Genomic DNA, 15,989 nt, shown 5'->3' with positions numbered 1-15,989 from the left:
GGCATCCTCCAGGACTGTATTCAATCCCACCCAATTAAGTTCCTCCTGTTGTACGAGCATTGGGCTAGAAATACCTGGACTCCCTTGAACAAGCATTCTTCTGCTATTGATAAATGTGTACCATGAAGTTTAGCTGTTGTGTGAGAAGGGAGGTCCTTTCAGAGGGGCCCTGAAAAACCAAAGTTCTTTCTCTTCAGTGTGGACCTTAAAACTCCCAAGGCATTTTTTGCTACAAAAGAGTTTGCCACTGTCACCTGGCTAATTCTCCTTTCCACCCTACTGTTCACTAGCTGTTGTTCCTCTGCTCCCCAGATGCTGTGCAGTTTGCAAAGCACCTTGAGGAAAGGTGTTGTTATACCTCACTACCTTCAAACCTGCTAGCATGAGACACAAGCAATTGAAATGTGTGCCACATAAGAAAAATGTGGAATAGCTGTGTTTTACATAGGGACATAGAACTGGAAGGGATCTCCTGGGTCACTGAATCCAATGCCCCGCTAGCATGTCACATCATAATTCATAGATTACAATGGCTTTTAACTATAAAACTTCATTTTAAGGATGTTTTCTCATGCATTAAATAAACCAGTTTTTTTTAAAAGAAAATTGGAAGAGAAATTCCATTACATGAAACCATTAATTCCCCAAATCAACATGGGTGATCATAAGAGTTAAAGATGCAAGGAAGAGGAGGGGAAGAAAAGGAGTGTTGAATTAAGAGCATCTTTTTTGAGACAAAGGAAACATTAATTCAATCTATTTCTGAAAATATTAGACTTCAGTTCCTATCAACTCCATATTTGTCCCTTTTCTATTCTTGTTGACTCACAGATCACTAATGGGCTATGACCTAATACAGTGGTTTTCAACCTTTTTGGGCTCAGGACCCATTTGTAAATCTTGATGATCTATCACAACCCAGAAACCCCCTGAGATGGCCCCAAACCTGATCCCCCATCCGCAGGGATCCTTTGGTGAGGAGAGGGACTCAGAACTAAGATTTCAGAGACTCCAGCCAGATGTGAACAGCTGGGGAATCCCCTTACTAGCAACTGGGGGGAGGGGGCAGCAAGCCAAGACACTCCCAAAAAACACACAGCCCCCACACATGGCCCATGGGGAACAGAGGGTAAATGGGTGGGGGATTTGGGGATGTAGGGATAAAGTGGGTGGGCTGAGGGAAAGAACTGGAGGACAGACTGGGCTGGGGATGCAGTGGGTGAAGATCTGGGGGGCTAGGATGGTAGTATGACAGAGGAGAAGTTACCCACCTGTGGGGAAGAGGCACATTGGGGTACTAGGGTTCAGTGGACAGGACAGAGGGTATGGAAGATGGGGTGTCACCCAGCTGCAGGGCAGGGGGTGCATCGAGAGGCTAGTATTTACCAGAGAATATGACAATGAACTGCTCCCTCCTGGCTCCTATCCCACAGGGCTGGCTGGGCTCAACTCCCACTGAGTCATGACCACTTACTTACATTTGGCCCAGTTGGCCCCCTGTCACAACAAAGGGATGGCTGCACCAAATCTGAGCAGTGCTGGGACCCTGTGCACCAGGTTACAACACTCGGAGAAGGGAGCTGAGTCCAGCCAGTCCCACAATCCTTTGACACACTCTAGTGATCTAGTTTTGGGTCGCAACCCACAGGCTGAGAAACCTTGATCTAATACAAGTGAATCTGAGTGCTAAGCATGCTTCAAGAATTGTAGGTTATTGGAAGCATGATAAGAGCGTTCCATCTCTCTAGAGACCTTCAGTCCATGTGTCTATCTTGGCAAGTAGCAGGCTATGTCTACTTCATTATCTGTTTTAAAATAAAATTATTAATTTCCTTTTATATGTTAATCCGCCCCCATGCCATTATGGATTACAAGATGAAGACTCAAGGCATTCCACATTGAAAAACAGTGGAGGGTGGGGGGGAGGAAGATGTTTATTGCACTGCAGCGACTTATAAACAATTCCAAATCTGACATGAGTTAGTCAGTGAGCTGCAGGAGAAGTCAAAACATGCTTCACATTAATGTGATAGCAGGAAACCACTGGCTTAAAATACTACACACAAATAATTACTGTTAACAACTAACACATGAAATAGAACTCATGCCAATAAGAATGAGTTTATAATCATTGTTGTTAATTCAAGCTAACTACCGCAAAAGAGTTATAAGTCAGCAATATAGTAATTTCTTTTTAAAAATATTTGAGATGCTACTTGATATCAGACTTCAGTCAAAATAAACTTTAGTAAATTACGTCAGATGATGCCATCTGCCTTTCCCATTTCTGTAGGCAAATGGGTAGATTTTTCTAATGCTTCTTTTCCAGCTCAATTTTCTAAAATGGAAGGGCCAGATTCTGATCTTTTTAACATGGTGTAAAATCAGGTGTAAATTAATTGAGATCAAATTATTTACTCCATTTTTACCAGTGTAACAAAGAGAAGAATATGGCCAAAAACATTTTTCAAATAGCATTGTGAGCTAGGATGGCCGCAGGAAGGAGCTTTACTTTTTGATAAACTAAACCTATAAACATATTCTTTGAAATTAAAAGAAAGCTCTAATGATTAGTTCAGATAGCTGAAATAGTAAATACACTTTTGCTAACATGAGAAGAAATAGAGAAATCGGAGCATTTTCAACACTTCCTGGAAGTCCTTTCCACGGCCTCCGTGTGTCCAGTCATTCAAGTGAGCTAGTGTCTCCCAGTGGGAGAAGCCCAATCAGACAGTGGGACAGAAAGAACTGGCTTTACCATATGCACTGGAAATTAAAATCTTTCACTGTTGTAATAATAAATACTACTAATAATAGTACCACCTAGCTCTCATGTAGTACTTTTCATCAATGTATTTCAAAATGCTTTGAAAAGGAGGTCTCCCTATTGGGCTTACCCCCATTTTAGAGATGTGTTTAATGGGGAAAACTCTGGCATGGGGCGATGAAGTGACTTGCCCAAGGTCACCCAGCAGACCAGTGGCGGAGATTGGAATAAATCCAAGGTCTCCTGATTCCCAATCTAGTGGTCTATCCACTAGGCCACAGAGCCTGTAAAGTAGGTTGTTAGATGTAAAATACTGTTAAACCAACTCCCAACTTCAAAGCACAGTACTTACCATATAACGCCCATGACAGTTGTTGATTTCCAGCACCCATGAATAGAGAAGTCAAATCTTTCAGCCTTCTTCTGTAATCTCTCAGAATGGTGGCTTCCATCTGATTGTTAACTGTTCTCTATTATACAGTGTTTAAAACTACAGCATCACAAAGGAGAGTAGATCACACAAGCCCATCCTGGACTCTTGTGCATCTGCATGATGGAGCCATCGGGGGGTGGGGAGACTTAACTCCTGTTGGGCTTCTGCCTGCTACTAGGCAGAAGTAACTTCACAATTATCACACAGTTGCTCTCTTTCTATTCATGCAGGACTGGAGCCCCTTGTGTTCCATGTCTTGCTTAGCATTTTAACCCTGCACTTACGTGTGCAGCAACCTTGCACCTGCGCTGGGCAGAGTACCTTCTGTGTTAGGCTGAAGTGCACGATATTCAGAAGTAATTTATGAGGTCACATATAAAGTACGATGGTATGAGAAGTAGCATTATATGAATGTATTAGTATGAGATTTTAGACAGATCCACCAATAATGTCATAATGCTAATTTGTCTAAGAATAAGTTTAGCACTTTTCATGTGAGGAATAATCTACAAACATTAATTCAGCCTCACAACATCCTATGAGGTAGGTATCCCCATTATTTTACAGATGGGAAGAAAAGCACAGAGGCAGTAAAATTCAAACAACAAGTCAGTCACAGTCTGGAACAGAACTCACTATTGTCAACCTAAAGCATTCAAAAAATCATGAGTTAGAACCCCAAAAATTATGATATAACATTTTAGGTTCTTTAAAATTTGCATTCTGGCTTATGAGCCTTTAGGATACTCAGCTCATGTCTTTAAGCTTTTGTCTACCACCAGAGGAGTTAGAATACTGTATTTTATATAATCACATGACACCAGAAGCTAAGGAATTGCAAAAAAACAACAAATATCATTAGTTTCACAATAAATTGATGAAAGCTGGTACAGTTTAGGTATGGAGTAGGCACACACACTGCCTGCTCACCTACACACATGCATAGTAGTCAATCCTTCAAGTTTATATGGCTTGTGAAGTAATCTCAAACTAGTACCTTTAAGAAAAGGCAAAGTTTTGTCAAATAATGTGACAAACTGTTCTATACTTGTCTGTGAGAAACTATGTTCTTTTTCTTTGCTTCTATGACAGTTTTCATCAAGTGTATATTTTAACTGATAAAATCATTCAATCAAATTAAAGGTTCACGCAAATTATGTTATTTATTTATTATTGATTAGAGGAGCTTATAAAGAAATAACTTAGGTAATTTTAATATGACTTTAGCTTTAGACTGCATGTACATTTGGTGTAAACTGCTAGCTAGCAGAAGACAAAATAAAGCCATGTGAACTCAAAGACCTGAACTATCTGTAATTAAAGACATAATGACTTAAGCACAGAAGCATAGAAATTAGTCATTCTAATCTAGGTTGCTGAAGATCAAAAAGGACATAAGTAAGATTAAGTTTTCCATCAAAGCATATTTCAAGGACGGATTTAGTCACCAGAATTCTTTTCTTCAGACCATTTCTCACATTCCATATCACCCAGATCCACACAGCTAAATATAAACTGCAGAACAGAAATGGGGGCTAGAGGATGTCAGTCATTCATCACACATATAGTGTTGATGTGAATTTTAGAAGCACCTATATATATATATTCAGCCAGAAATAGAGACAAAACCGCCAGTCTTCTTCACCTTGTACTCTCACTTAAATTGCTCATGCGACGGATACTCCAGTGAGAATACACACATTGTTGGGAAAAAGTATCATTATACGATGTATTTTTTCATGTACATTATGTGCCACAAAGCGAGATAGTTTCAACCTATGACCTGTTTTCAGGAAACTATGGAGAGATCTCTCAAAGGTGCTACTCAAGAAAAAGATACATGGAAACATTTTAAGTGTTTTATAATAAAATACTTTGTTGGCTCTCTTTCTTAAAGAAAATTATAGCAATGAAGCAGTTTGTGACAAACAGAAAAGTCTGTTCCACAGCCTTGATCTCCAGTTCTGTAAATCCCTCTTTGTGTGTGTGCACACTGTGTTTCTACAGGAGAAAAATCAATAAAGTATTCTTATAAACTCATAAAACAGGATTAATACAGAGAAAATTCTTTACCTTCCAAAATTTGTTTTCAACTCACTGTTGGCTTAAAATACACTAACTTCATTGTACCCTACTGGGCTAAGGTTTCTGAAAAAAGAACTTCCAATGTACATGCAAAGTTTATTACATTAGTTGATCCTATTATTTCTTACATACCTCCCTTAGTGAGTCCTGGGCTTTGTAACCCATCAACATGTCTCAGTGCTGACCTGGGGGGACCAACTTCAAGGGCAAGAGAGTTCCTCAAGCTCCATATCCATTTATGCTTTGCTGAGGGTACTAACAATAGCGCTGTTAACATGGTTTTGTGATGTGAATATGTGGCTGTTAGGAACCTGGTAGAAAATCATCAATTTATTTCACAGAACAGTTGTTATTAGTCAGTAATAACTTTCAGTCACTACCAATGTGGGACTGATTTGAACCAGAGACTGAGGGGAAAATGGGTCCATATTTCATAACCTCTGAGATATGTAGCCCCTTTGTTTTCTACACTGAATTTTAGAATGAAATTCTGGCTACATATGACATTCAGCAGTCTTATATAATGGTGGAGAAGAATTTGAAGAAGAGGGATTCACAGAATGTATAACATGAACAATGTTCTGCATGTCTGAGATCAGAACACAAGTTCAACTAAACAGCTTCCAAAATGAAAACTATGATAACGAATTCCATAACAATAGACTAATAGGAGACTTATCACAAGTCAAAACATTAGATAATTCTTCAGGGAACATGAATAAAGATTACAGTGTGCATGATATAGGAATACAGTTATTTGATGGCATTTAGGAAAAGAAATTTTGTTGTTTTAGGGCAGGAATCTAAAATAATTTTAGATTGGAAATAATTCTCTCTCTTTAGAGTGCTTTCAGGCTGGTTTATGCACCAGCCTTTTGTTTTCCTCCTTTTAAAAAGTTTACAGAACATAATATTGTACTGGCAAACTCTGTTATAAACTTTTCTCAAACATACATAATATTTATACTCATTTATACACACACTTATTATATAGCTGCAAAGTCTCAGCCCAGAACGTAAACATTTCAAAAATCTACAAATCTGTGAAAAGAGGGATTGGTCATTGAAACAGTTTAGTGCTTTGTCGTTAGGTGCTACAAGGCACTAACTATGACAGACACTTTCCATGTATTAAGCATCGGTCACCCAAGAGTCTCAAAGTATTTTACAAACATTAATTAATCCTCACAAACCAACCCATCTCCTCTTTCCATCTCCTATCCTCAGGGGGTTGAGCAGCATTGATTTTTTCTAGTATTACAGATGGATAAACTGAGGCACAGAAAGGTTAAGGGCTAGTTTGTGACTTTAAGGCACAGCCCTAAGCAGGAGAGTAGCAGCACTACTTCAGAGGGAACTCTGGTAGGGACTGGGCTTCTAGGCTGCCTGGTATATAGATCAGGAAGGTTGCACAAACCCCATTATCCTTTAGGACTGTCAAGCCTGCTCTCCTCGCTGCGATGTACATCCCCAGGAACACGTGCTTAGATTGTCAGTTTTAGGGGGCAAAGACTGTCTTTTTGGTCTATGTTCATACAGCATCTAGCACAATGGGATCCTGGTCCATGATTGGGGCACCTAGGTGCTACAGTAATACAAACAATAAGTAATAATGACAGATACATATTATATGTATAGGCTTTTTTAAGGCACAATCAACAGAGTATCTGCACAGCTTATCTATATTAATGAATGTGCTGTAAGGAAATATGTTTAAATGCAGAGACTGAAGGGAAGATGAGTAGAATCAGTCTGTAATGCCCAAACACAATGTAGCTGAGATAAGGGTGCTGGTCTTATCTCAGAATTTCCTTGCTTTGACTTTTTCTTGATCTTCAGATTATCAGAGGCTAGTATAGAATTCTGTTTTCTAGCCAATCAAAAACATAATCTGGATAAATGAAATGTATTAACTTACTGTCTGCCTAACAGGCTCCTGAACCTGGATGAATTTGTTGACTGTTATATCTGGCCTGAGAGAAAAATGAAATTTGGCTGCCTGCCTCAGTTTCCTTGTGAAGCCACTGTACAGCAGAAAAGGGGGGGAGGGGAGCATGATTTGCCCACCTGCCACGCTTTGATAAATCTTTCCTCCTGCTTCCCTCATCGAGTTGTGTCCCAGACTGTCCATAACTAAGACCCTCAGGAGAATAGGAGAAAGACAAATAAACTCCTGCAGTCAGAGAGACTGGTATAGTCTCTCCTGCTGCTTTCTTCACCTTATCAGCATTACCCAGTATTATCTGGGTTGAGCCTCAGCCAGCAAGCCTTTAATCTCTAATAGAGAGCAGGTAAGTCTCTCTATCCCACATGACAGATCAGAAAACAAGGAGTTGAGTGTCATCTGCATACTGAAGACACTGCAGCCCACACTTCTTGCTAGCCTTCTTAAATCCCTCAGATACACACAGAGCAGAAGAGGAAGATAAGTTCCCCAAATGCTACTCTGAGATTTCCCACAAAGAAAAGAAAACACTCAAGCAATTCTATTTTCTTTTGCTAGTTCTGCAAACTCATTATCCATACTTCATGGTTAACCGTATTAGAGGCATGACAGACCTAAAAAAAAATCAGCACAAATATCTGATCTTTATTAATCACCAGGAGGAGATTCTGTGTATGTACAGAGCCAAGCACAATGGGATCCTTGTCTATGACTAGGGCTTCTAGGTATTACAGTATACAAATTAATAGTAATAAAGACAATAGGTTTCATCTGTCCACCATACTCAGGCTGAACATCACATTGAATAGGGCCAAGGAAATCCAAGGACTCTAAACTTTCTTTACACTCAACTTTTCAATCAGATAAGGTAGATTTGAGACAAGATGATAACTGGAGAGGTTGCTGACCTCAAGAAATTAACTGAACAAAGATCTAAAATTGTTTCCTAAGGAGAAGCTACATCTTTTTTCCTACCTTGAGGAATAACTGAAAATCAATTCCAGTAAAGGCCCTCTAACCTCCACTCTGGCTTTCCCCAGCCAAAAAGGGACAGGGATTTAACTCGCAGGCCACACATCCTCCATCATCTCCAGAACCTCAGTGAGAGGCACTGCTGAAACCCAAGCAGAAAGCCTCAGCTTTTAGGCCAGCCACCCAGGGTTTTGCTATGTCAGTGGCAGATAATTCAAGCAGATTCCATTAAACCCTACCTGCAAAATAATATGAAAATTCCTCAGTGAGAGATACTCCACCACCAGACACAAGTTAGCTAGATTAACCACCCTGTACAGTTCTACCCAACAGATGCTATGCTATGGTGAAGGTGAAGTTATTCTTCAAAGCCATGGGATAATCTTTTCAAAAGCTTTTTGTGATGTCATTGGTCACAGTTGAGAAAGACTTCTGCCACCAATGCTATATCATTGTCTCCTCCTGTTCTAACAACAGCGGACATTAAAATACTATGGTGACCAGCAAATGTAAATGGCTACTTTCCTGACTTCAACAGCTACTGCATCAATAATTTAGGATAACAGTTCATTATAAAGTGTCCCGCCATCCACTGACTGAGTGACCTCTTGATAGAATAATGCTCTGCTTCAGAGACTTCTGAAACCCAGCACATTCCCATTAATCACTGAGGATGGACTATCAAAAGAAGACCTTTACTCTAGTCCCAGAATTGAAGAGATAATGGTCATGACCTCTAAGAATTGCTGTACTGGGTCAGACCAATTACCCATCTAATTTGGTACCCACCTCCTATACTGGCCAGTACAAAGTGCTACAGAGAAAAAGTACCAGATGACAACAACTACAACAACTTCCTCCTCACTCAAAGTTCAACACTATGGAATACTCTGCCCTAGGGGAATCCCCATTTTCCCAACCTTCTCCTCCCCCATCACTCAACAATTGGCTTATGCCCTGAAGCAGGAAGATTTATATCCATTCTAAAATTTGAATTCAATGTAACATAAAAGAGGATCTTCTTAACTACATCAGTGTCCAATTCTTTTTTGAATCCTACTAAAACTCTTGGCCTCAACAATATCATCCAGCAGCAGGTTCCACAGATTAGTTACCATTACATTTATTTCCATTCCAAAAAACGTACTTCCAATGTTTGGCCATCTGAATGTTGAGCCAGAAGCTATCTGGGACAGTCCCATGGTTGTCATGATAGCCACATGATCTTAAGCTAACTCTGAAGAGCTGTCTGACAGTGCATAGGCAGGTGGTGAGCTGAGGCTACTGCTTAGTATGTTCAACATGTTCATTTTACCCTCTTCCCTTTCCTTTTTTATCTGCTGCATCTTGTCACACTCCTAGACTGTCAGGTCTCTGAGGCAGGAACTTTCTTAAGCCTGGTCTACTCTTAAAACTTCTGTCAACATAGGTACAGTGGTGTAAAATAATGCTGACCTAGCCACCGGTGTAAACGTAGCTATGTTGAAGGAAGAATGCTTGTCAACCTAGCTACCGTTGCTCAGGGAGGTGATGTTCCTACACTGATGGAACAACTCCTTCCATTGCTGTAATCTGTGTCTATGATACAGGATTACAACAGTATAGCTACAGCCTCATAACACTCATAGTGTAGACATGGCCTTAGTTATGTCTCTGTACAGTACCATACACAGTGTGGCACCTAATCCTTGATTGAGGCCTGTAGGTACTACCGTAGTACAAATAATTAAAAATTATCAGACACCGACAATGAAGTCACCCAGGACACTTACCCTAAGCAACTTCAGTACCTCTGCAGAAATAAGATCCACCAGCAATTTGTACATTAATACAGGTCCCATCTTAATGCCATCTTGTGACTTACATATGAGCTGAGCACACTTTAAAATCTAGTTCTGGAATGAGAAGCCATCTGTGTTTAGAGCCAGATGCAGCCAAAGCCACATGATTCACACTAAATGGGCATTAAAATAAACCACACAAATACAGACAAAGTGCCAGCTCCTCCAGCCACATGGGATACAGAAAGTGCCCCTCCAAAAGCACCCTGTGCTCAGGAGAATAAACTTTTTTTCTTCTAAACAATAACAAAAGAATCTAGACACATTATGACATGTAAATTATTTTATAATGCTCTTATTTAGGATTGGTACAGATCTTCAAATCCTACTCAGCACCAGATCAACAGAACACAAATCAAAAATTTCTGAAGGTTACGATTTGGCAGAAGTCCTACGGCTCTTACATTGCACAGAAATCTCCTGAGGTGTTTTCCCCTAGTCTCATCAACACCCCTCAAAAGCGTCCCTCACTCTTCAACTTCATACAGAATAAAAAGGATTACCTCCCTGTCATAAGTAAATATGAACATTCTTTAAACAAGGGGAAGTAACAGAATTACTTCATTGATCAAAAAGATGAAACCATATGTCTAAACACAACTCAACACACTTTTAAGAAAACCCGCTGAATGGTGTCTGCAGAATTTAGGTATTTTCTATTTGTTCTTTAATAGCTAGTTGAAACAAAAGTACAGCAGTTTTTCATAGAACATCTTCACTCAAAGCTGACGGTTCCCTGTAGCTAGAAAGAGGATTTGCACAGAGCAGTGCACTGAAATAATTAATGTCTTGCATTCTTCATTATGAACAGAAATTCTCTGTAAGTGGGTTGCCTGTACATTAAGATTCCCAGTTACCTAATGTATTAAGGTGTATATGGCTTATCTTGAAAAGACAGATCATGTACAGTTGCCCATTAACAGATTCACAGCCTAATTAGTTCACATGCTACACACAGAAACGGGGACAGTTTAACTGGAGAAAACCAGAACATTCTCAGACAATAAGGTGGATTTGTGACTGTTTGAACACAGGAATAAAGAATTGCCAGTACAAATAAGACAAAATACCTAGTCTCAAAGCACAGACAGCACAAAAGAAAAATCCATATGTTTCATGTATCAGAAATATAATCTCAAATCTCAGGATTGCAGTGGACCAATGCTCAAATAAGTTATACTGTCTGCTCAGCACCCCATTTTGAGTCCTGGCATGCTGGGTAGGACAGCACTGTGCTCCAGCTGGTATGCTTCCAGACATTAACTGTGCTGGCATTTGTTTCTAGAGAAGTAGGGAGGGGGTTTAAATATATCTCAGCAGTCTTCAGCAGAAACTTTTGCTGAAGAGTGTAGCATTAAGATAAACTATTGAATCAGCAATGCCCTCATGTCTTTGTGCTCCATAAAATACTTTTGGATTCAGAGAACATTTTCAGTACTAAATCTGGACAACTGGGCAAAATATAAATTCAGTCATCTATGTTTTCAGTATGTACTTAAAAAAAGAAAACAGATCTCTATTAAAGTTAAGATTTGTCAGTCTTCTGGAGTTTTACAAATATCAAGCAATTTAAAAACTGCCAAATAATTTGTTTTATTACGCAATTATTAATTTTGAGCCAGCAAGAAAAGCAACACATGATAACCATTGAGATTAGCCAGTTTCATGTCAGTCCTGAACAAGTTTGACTTAGAAAATATATGAGTGGGGTGCAAAAAGAAACAGTCTAGGTTAAAAAGAAGTAACTGTGTTTTATTTCCCTTTAGCATTGAAGTTATAAATTTGCAATTTAAGGGTCTGATCCTGGAAGATACCATATATCCACAACATCCTTTGATTTCAGTGGAAGTTGTGTATGCTCAGAACTTTTCCATGTTTGTTCCTCTATTATTGTGATAAAGCAGAGATTTAAGAGATATACGGAACTGGCACAAAACTTCACAGAATACAAGTTTCCAAGTCACATACCCAATATTATATAGAAAATTAATTTCAAATTTGCACATATAAATAATCAAGCCAGAAGGGCTTGAGCAGGCTTTCAGAGAACAGAAACAATACCAGGGAATCTCTATGTACTTCTATGCCCCTCTCTCAGTCCTCTGTAGTACTGGAAGATCGCACAAACATTCATACATTTATCCTCTCAGCACTAGTATTATTCCCATTTCATAGACTGGGAACCAAAGCACAGAGAAACCATGAGCCAAGTGTTGCCAACTCTCACTATATTTGTTGTTTTTCTTAAAGTTCCAGCTCCCGCAGTCAGATGATTACGTGAGACTCTTCTTACCTTTTGTTTAAAAAGAGTCCATTTCTAGCCCTCATGGTTTCAGAGAAGAGCTTGAAAACATGAACTTTAGAGGTTCCAAAAAAAGAAGGCACATTTTAAATATTATTTTTTGGTTTCTTTTTAAATTAATCTCATGATTTTTTAATGGTGTTGGCAATACCAAGATTTTCAAAAAAGATCTCAGCACCAGATTTTCAAAACGTAGCCATAAGCGTCACAGTGGACGCTACTGAGGGCCAATTGTGGATGCTGAAAACCTGGCCCTAACTGACTAAAGCAAGGTCACACAGAAAGTAATTGGCAGAGACAGGAGCTGAACTCAGGTCTTTGGAGTCCAAGTCTACAAGCACAAGATCATCTTTCCTTCTGACCAATCACCACTAATTAAGTTATTTTGTGCAGTGCTTACTGTATATTCACAGGAAACTATTCTCAATCAAATCACACAGTTGATAAAATTGCAAACAAACTGAACAAAAACATATTAAATAGTCTTGAACAATGAATGAAATTAAAGAAGTCAATAATCTGTTTGTGTATATTCCAAGTGCAGAAAAATAAATTAACTCATTTGTTGTGAGATATTCATTCAGCTCTGCATCAAGTACTATCAATAAACAAGATTTTGCATCTTTCAAAAAATAAAATAAGATTAAAAATAGGATGTTTCGTATCTAAGTTAAATAATGGATTTAGTCAGTCTGCAGGAACTGTCTTACATAGACACATACGAGGTGCACCGTCTCTTATACTGAGATTCAGTGTATCACAACATGCATCTTTCAAAACAAACAGGAGCAGTCAATTTAAGAATAGCCAGCATGTGCTTCACAAAGTTCCTGTTTAGATTTTTCACATATTACTCTAACTGCAAGAAAAACAGAGCGAGACTTGTTAGCGCCAGAGAATTGAATCAAATAAATGACAGCTGGAAACCAAACTATTTTTTGCTAGATGTGAAGTTAATAGAAAAGCCCAGGAGAAAAAGGGGAGGAGGGAAAAGGGAGCACAGTTTATGCTACTTCCTTTAAAAAGAAGTTACTTGAGTCAGCTACCATTTTTCCTTCTTTTTAATTTACATTCACGCCATGCATCCAGAAACTTACAACATTTTAAGGAGTAAAAGGAACGGGTTACATAGCACTATCCAAAGTATCAGCTAATTGTTCTTTCAGGGAATACTTTTGTTTGGAACAAAACGTCAAAATCTGACATTCAGGACACAGAAAATAGAAGGAAAACATTTCTCATCGGTAGAGGTATTGAACTCCCTAACATATGTATCAATTCTCTCACTTCCAAAATAACCAAAGCGTAAAGAAACAACTCATTGCCACACAAGTGCCAAGGCTGATTTTTATTTGTGTTTTGGTTTTTTTTACATAAGATAACTAAGTTTAAAAGAAATCTATTAAATCATTTTAAATGATGGTGTTGACTGGAAAAGTTGCAGAACAACAGTGATAGAAAAGAAAGGGAAGAAAGTAAAGAGATGAAAATTAAATGAGATCTTTTGAATGAAAGAAAGAATTAAGTGAAGAAAAATATTAGAGAAAATGTAAAATCCAAACCCTTAAAAAATGGGAAAAAATGTTTCAAAGGAATGTGGCTCCATCTTGTCCAGTATCCTGTCTCTGACAGTGGCCAGAACTGGATGCTTCAGAGGAAGGTGCAAGAAACTCTGTAGTGGACAATGAAGGAATAATCTACCCACAGCAGAAGTTTCTTCCTAACCTCTATCTGTGGAGGTTTGTTTATGCCCAGAAGCACAAGGGTTTAGACACTTTATACAATCTTATCCTATCTAATGAAAACAGCAGATGCTCTCAGTATCCACATACATGTATAATCCTCTGTACAATATCTCTAAGCTCTTGTGGCAGTGAGTTTCACAAGTTACATATGCATTGGGTAAAAATAATATTTTAAATAATGATAATAAAATAATAAATATAATATACTATATATATAAAATATATATATAATATAAATATAATAAAAATAATAATAATAAATGTAATAAATGTTATATTTGTTGCCTCTCCATTTCATTGAATGTCCCCTTTATCTTGCATTATGAAGAATGGTAAGAACACTCAATTTACCTCTCTGCAATTAGTTAAAAGCAATACTTCGCCAAAGGCAGGAGAAAATGTTGGGAGGAGAGTGGTGTTGTGGCATTCTCCCTCCAACACAGAGGAGAGGCCAGCGTGGTGTGTACATCATCTGATAATAAGCCTCTCAACCATCAAAAATCCCTCGGGCAGGGGCTGGGTAGAGAAACCCCTGAGCAACCGCTCCCAACACCCACAGGAAAAAGTTTGCAAAGAGGCAGCCGAAAAAATAAGTTACATTAATAATAAATAACATGGAGCCAAAAGCCAAGGAGGAAGTCATGGCACAAATCAGATTAACTCCAGCCCCACTCCTCCAGATCAGTCAGTCCAGCCCCCACCCACATAAACCAGAATCTTTCCAGCCTCCCTGTCCCGCCACAGGCTCTTCAACTCCCTCTCCATTAACCAGTCACTCCAGCCCCCTCCCAGGAACTGCAGTCACACCACTCTACCCCAATCCAGTGACTCGTGCCGCCTCCCTCCCCCCAACCGGACTCACTCCTGCCCCCTCCCACGAACTAGAGTCAAACCAGTCCACCCCAGTCCAGTCACTCCAGCTCCCCTCCATGGCCCCAAACTAAAGTCACTCCAGCCCCCTTGCACAAACCAGAGCCGCTACTGCCCCCTCCCTCTCTCCAAATCGGAGTCACTCCTGCCCCCGGCACAAACCAGAGCCACTACTGCCCCCTCCCTCACCGCAAATCGGAGTCACTCCTGGCCCCCCCCCCCCCCCCGCACAAACCAGACCCATCCCTTCCTGCCCTTCGCCCCCAAACCAGTTTCACTCCAGCCCGCACACCAGGTCACTCCAGCTCCTGGGCCAGTCCTGTGCGACCTCAGAGCTGGTGGGGCAGCCGAGAGGGGAGGCACCTCCCCTCACGGACTCCATCCCATCCCTGTCCTCTCACCTGCCCTCCCCGCCGGGCTCCCCGGGCTGCGCTGGGCTCCAGCCGCCGGGGCTGCGTGTTGCTCCCGTTGGCAAGTAACAGTCTCCAGGGCTACGGTCACTATGGCGCCTCGCGCGGGGTCTCGAGGCAACTGTTGCTAGCCTCTCGTCTTACGTCACGGTCATGCCCCGCCTTCTTCCCGGGAAAGGGGCGGGGTCTGGGTGCTCGGCGGCTGGTTGGCCCTAGGGCTGTCGCTCACAGAAGGGGTGGGGGCGGGGCCGTGAGTTGGCGCGCGCTTTGGCGCTCCAACTGCAGGGAGGAGACAAGGCGAGAGCGTTCGGCAGTGGGCGTGGCTAGGAGGGGCGGGAGCATGCACGACCTATTGACCTGCCTGCCTCCATCGGCCCGGCGCGGCGGGTCTGGGAGCGCAGTGAGCGGGGGACGCCGGGAAGTGGGAAGTCAGCTCAGCCGGTCTGCCTCCTCCCCCTCCCCAGCAGGGAACAGCCCAGGAGGCGGAGCTAATGGGGGCGGGGCTTGTGGGGATAATGGGGGTGAGGCCCGGGGCTGGGCGGGATGAAGGGGGTAATGTGGCTGTGGGGGCTCATTAGTGGCGAGGACTAATAGGGGCCATGGGGAGGCAGGGACTAAT

The 15,989-nt window shown here is 40.8% G+C and overlaps 1 protein-coding gene across 4 annotated transcripts in view; it reads right to left on the bottom strand.

Moving 5' to 3' along the window:
* Window positions 1-15,989, bottom strand: part of RFX2 (regulatory factor X2) — a 137,430-nt gene that overhangs the window by 67,192 nt on the left and 54,249 nt on the right. Inside the window, exon 1 of one of the 4 annotated variants that reach the window (XM_067557995.1) lies at window positions 15,362-15,475. The exons of 1 other annotated variant lie outside the window; for it this stretch is intronic. The gene's annotated coding sequence lies outside the window, so the exon portion shown is untranslated. Of the gene's footprint in view, window positions 1-15,361; window positions 15,476-15,989 lie in introns of those variants that run through there. 2 more of the 4 variants (XM_067558013.1, XM_067558030.1) reach the window with 2 other exon arrangements.

Source organism: Emydura macquarii, unplaced genomic scaffold (assembly GCF_026122565.2).
Source record: "Emydura macquarii macquarii isolate MOO-44397 ecotype Brisbane River unplaced genomic scaffold, CSIRO-AGI_Emac_v2 contig_306, whole genome shotgun sequence".
Classification (NCBI taxonomy): Eukaryota; Metazoa; Chordata; order Testudines; family Chelidae; genus Emydura; species Emydura macquarii.
The sequence above is the reverse complement of the archived record's forward strand: the minus strand, read 5'-3'. Positions and strand labels throughout refer to the sequence as shown.